The 5,000-nt window shown below is 33.0% G+C and overlaps 1 protein-coding gene across 32 annotated transcripts in view; it reads left to right on the top strand.

The window, feature by feature from the left end:
* The window catches only part of Klc (kinesin light chain), a 155,572-nt gene that overhangs the window by 138,362 nt on the left and 12,210 nt on the right, over positions 1 to 5,000 (top strand). The window lies entirely within an intron of this gene.

Raw genomic sequence — 5,000 nt, 5'->3', positions numbered from 1 at the left:
CAGTTCTACACAACAGCTCATTATCATTTTCCTGTAGCCCACACTGGAATATTTTGTAATTTTTATCATTATCCTTATTTTTGTTTATTTATGTAGCTTGACTGTAAATATCAGCATGGTTATATGTTATAGAGCCTTCTCCCTCTTTAGAGAAAATGACCATTTCCAACATGAATGAGCAACGACCACAAAGCACGTGCAAGTAAGGTCATACAAAACACCAGCCTCGCCAGCGTCTAGGAATATTTGTGTTTTGGCAGAAAATGTAAAAAGAACTCAAAGGATAGGCTAGAGAAGTTAGATAAAAATTAAGAAAAAAAAAGAAAAAAATGCCAGCTGATTATAGGGCTTTCTTCCTATTTTGTAGACTTTATTGTAGTAGTTTAGCCTATTGAAACCAAAATTTTGTCAAACTGTGAAGGTACAGTGTAATGAGAAGACGTGGATTCAAGCTTTTCACAGTGTTAGATTCCAGTTTTAATGTTTTTGTTTTTTCTCTATTCAAACAATTTTTATATATGCACCAGTTGCACTTGGAGAACTATCCCTTAAAACCAAAGTGTTCCTGTTTCTGATAAGAAGGCATTTTTCGTGTGGGCAAAAACTGTTTCTTTTCCCCACAAGGCTGATTGTTTGTTGACAAGTGTTATCGAGTGTTCAAGTGTGTTCGTTTCGTACATTTTCCTCCATGTATTTCTGCCAGTACACAAAATTCTTTATCTTCGTATGTTTCATTGAAGAGTCCTGTGTCACTGTTGTATATTGTTGCTGTGTGTGAAAATGTGACTTTTTTTTTTTTCTTCATTTCTGTAGTCAAAACTTCTTTAGTGTACAGGGACAGAGCCCAGTCAATTTATTTTTTAACTGATGCATTAATGACCTGAATTTGGTTTCATGTATTTTATGTGTTTTTCTTCTTCTTGAACTTGTTTACACATAGGGGCCACTTTCGCGCAATATAACTACTATGCACCTCTCCTTTTTTTTTATATATGCTACGGTTTTAAAGGTAGGTTCCAAATAGACAGAAAAAAAGACTAAAAAAAAAGAGAAAACAAAATACAAGGGATGTCTTCTTTGTCCGGAAGATATGAAATCCCTCTTTTTTTTCTTATTTTAACCTCCTCTTGATATTTTTAGGTCTTGAATTTGTCAATGCAAGATAATGATTTTTTGTTCTTGTAATAGATAATAGTAATTTTTATTTGTTTTTGCGACAGTGAGTAAGTTGATAATTAAGAAAGAAAGAGGGATTTAGAAGACTTATATTTTTTTTTTATTTATTTATTTTTTGAAAGAGTAATTTATGGTTAAAAAACAGTAACAAAAAGACTATAGGCTATGAAATCTCTTTTTATGTGTATCGAGGATGGTATTGTAAATAAATATGACTACAATCTTTTATAGCTTTTCTTCTCGAATGATTTGCCATTCTCTGCTTTTTAAAGGTATGCTCAGTGTGATAGTAGATAGATAAACTAGAAATTCCCTATCCAAATTCAGCGCCCATGGAAATACCAAAAAGAAAGCGAGAGAGGGAGAGAGAGAGAGAGTGAGAGATAAGGAGGATAGAGGAAAGAGGCCACACAGTTTACTCTTGGCCTTTTATGATATATGTTCGAGACAACTCAGGAAGTTTAGGCATGTTGCACTTGCAATTAGTAGTAGGTTGCACCAAGAAGGAACATGTTTTCTTATATTACTTTTATTGGATTTGAATAGTAGCTGTATGGGGTGGGCTGATGCTGATGTCTCACCTGAATACCATGCATTTAAGAAATCTGGCCATGCTGAATGTGTGCAGGAAATTAGAAAAAAAAGTATCATACTATATGTTTTTATATTTCACAATAAGATTTAGATAGACAGGAATTTTGATATATGACTGCGAAATCCCTACTGCGCTGGTTTATGTATGTCACAGTTATTGGGGTTTAATCTTGAGAATTATTTACCGTATCCACCCTCTACAGCAGTCTTAGAATGTTTTTCATTATCAAATTTATACATGCCTTTCATGTGTGCTTTGAAGCTATATTTAATACCTTTTATTAATTAAGGTAGATGACATAAGATGAAAATTTTCAAGAATTAATTTGCTCTTCTGGAATTTGAATAGTTCAAGAAGGCTGATCTTTAGGTAACCTCAGGTTGTGTAACTTGCAATGTGAGAATCCAAATATCCCTGTTCTTTTAGCTGCTAATGACTAAAGACCTTTCCTTAATTTGTTTTATTATCAGTCAATTCTCATGATTTATTACAAAAACAGCAGCAGCAAAGAAAACCCAATGCACATGCCAAACTGAGAGAAAATAAACATGCAACTGTGTGACCCAATCCTTTTTTCTTTTTTCTCTTTTACTACTTCTTGGTTTTATTAGGATGGAAATATTTGCATTGTGAATGGCTGGTTGTTAGTGCAGAGAAGATTTAGAAAGTAATATGGAGGTAGTAATTGATAGTAAAAGAACAAGAAGAAGAAGAATTAAAAAAAAACAAAAAAAAAAACTTGTTAGGTTTTTTGACTTATAAAAGATTTATATAACTGTGGTATTCAAAGAAATGTCTAGCTCATGATTTCAGCATTTTTTTTTTAGCGGAACGGTGCATTTTTCCCCCCAGAGTAAATAACTTGTATTAAGCAAAATGAATATATATATATTATTTTTTCTACCATATGTACTGTGATAAGAATGCTATACCGTCTTGGAATACAGCAGTTGCTTTGTGCTAGGCATATGATTGTGTTATATTTATCTGTTTCTGTTGCTGTCTCTTTCTCTTTCTTTTCCTTATTATGTATCATTGTTTTTATTAACTTATTATTCTTTTTTTTTATTGCTTATGCACATTTTCTTAGAAAGCTGAAGATTAGTAGGTGAATATTTCCAGATCAATAACTTTTTCCTGTAGTTTTCTCCAGAAAAAGACATTTTATGGGGAAGCTACTCTAATATTAGGCATCAGCTTAGTGTTCATTTTTTTCTCTTTTTGAAAAAAAAATCTTTCTTTGCCTCTATATTCAAGAGAATTCTATAATGAGCCCATTATGATAACAGATATATCACGTTGAAATATCATTACTTGATAGATAAGTGTGGCTGACTTCAAAATCAGACGAAAGATAAAACAGGTAGGGATCTAATTCATAGTCTGTGAGATAGATTAAGTCTTCCCGTTGACTCAGGTAAAGCAAGAGGGTTTTCAAAATAACTAAGAATTAGAGTCGGTAAATGAGTTTTGTTATTGATCAAATTTTGGTGAATCATATAAAAGAAAAATTGTATATTTTTTACTAGTACCCCTCCTCCTTGTACAATAATCTCCTTGAAACTCATTTAAGGTTGAACTTTCCTTCTTTTCTTCTTGGTTGATTTTGAAATGGAATCGTGACGATAAACACTACAGCCTATTCTCATTCCTCTTTACGTAACTCTTTAGTTCTGAAGTTTTATGAACAGTAGCAGTTGTGTTATAGTGTGTGTGTTTCATTTGTAAACACTTTTCTTTTTTTTTTCTTTTTTAATCAAGAGTGATCATGGCCGTAGTGTTCCCATCTTTCCCTTCATTTCTCCCCCCCTTCCCTTTGCGGAAAACTAGGCATCTCTCTTCGGTGTTTTATCAGCTCCCATGTGAACAATAGGGAATAGATCAATGTCAGGAAAAGGTCACGTGAAAAGTAGACCTTCCTTTTTTTTTGTTAATTATTATTATTATTATTATCATTATTATTATAATCATTATTATTATTTTTAAGGATGAAATACCCATCTGTTTTTTTGTTTTTTTTATTGCAAGATTTTGCATCCTTGTAAAAGAAATTAACATCTGAAAACAGAATTTTTTTTTTTTCTTTTTAAGTAATGCTTTACTGGGAGGTCAGTTTTGTATTCCTTGCGTCAAGGCTTGAGCTGTCACACATTGTGAATCTTCCAGCAATACTTAGAAGTAGGGCACATGAATTATTATCATTATTTTTTCGTTTAATGCACATTTTCATATTAAAAGAATCTTTTTGGCCAAGATCTATGTGATGAAGAAGGGTGTGATCCTGTAAGTACTTAACAGCAAATATAATTTATGTGGCTCTTCGTGCTGGATGAGATCGAGTTTTGTTTTTTTTATTTACATTTCATCTCCTTTGAATTTTTGATTAAAGAAAAATTAGGGGGGATCATATTTACTTCCTTCTTGCCCTACCTCCTTCACGTCACTCCATCCGTGCATATTCTCAAGAGACGGGAGAGATCTCATCCAGCATGTGGAACTTCGCCAGAGGTTTGCATAGTCGGAGGGATAAAAGAGGCCCTCGATTAGGCATGTTTGTTCTGCGGTGCTGGGATCAAGTGTTGAATATATATGTATTGCAATATAATCTTCTGATCACAGCAACTTGGCTGATTATTATATTTCACGTGCTTTTTACGGAATCTTGTGTTGAGGATGCTCATCATCTGTTATCGTACCAAACTTGAGACGGTGTCATTAGTGTACCTTATCAGAAATAAATCATGTGAGCTAGTTATTTTGTTTGTTTCTATTCCTTTTTTTTTTCATTATGATTTTTTTTTTTCCTGTTTGATTTTGATTTGATGTTTGTGTTTTTTGCATGTTTGTCTCTGTTGCATGTTTTGTTTTGTTTTGTTTAATTGAAAGATGATTGTGCATGATTTGCAGTTAACCTCTTTATGTGGGGAATCTTGGGTCATGTTCATAGTGTATAGTGACCTCTTTCTGCTATGACATGGTATGTCGCCTCTTTCTTCATTGATTGGTTGCAACTAATCAATCAATAAGCAAAGCGAGTTGAATAAGGTAGTAAATCATAACCAAGGCTATGAGCATGAGCCGAGTATGCATGAGAGTGCATGACTCAATAATGTTACAGACCAACAACATTCTGACATGAGTTTATTGAACCATGGAGCGCTGAGGAAAATAACTGCCATGTTTATATGTATTACCACACTTGTGTTACTGTTTGATTTTATTTAATTAA

The sequence above is a fragment of the Penaeus japonicus genome, unplaced genomic scaffold (assembly GCF_977035675.1).
Source record: "Penaeus japonicus unplaced genomic scaffold, GWHDUDI00000001_assembly GWHDUDI00000026, whole genome shotgun sequence".
Classification (NCBI taxonomy): domain Eukaryota; kingdom Metazoa; phylum Arthropoda; class Malacostraca; order Decapoda; family Penaeidae; genus Penaeus; species Penaeus japonicus.
This window is presented reverse-complemented; position numbering and strand designations above follow the sequence as displayed.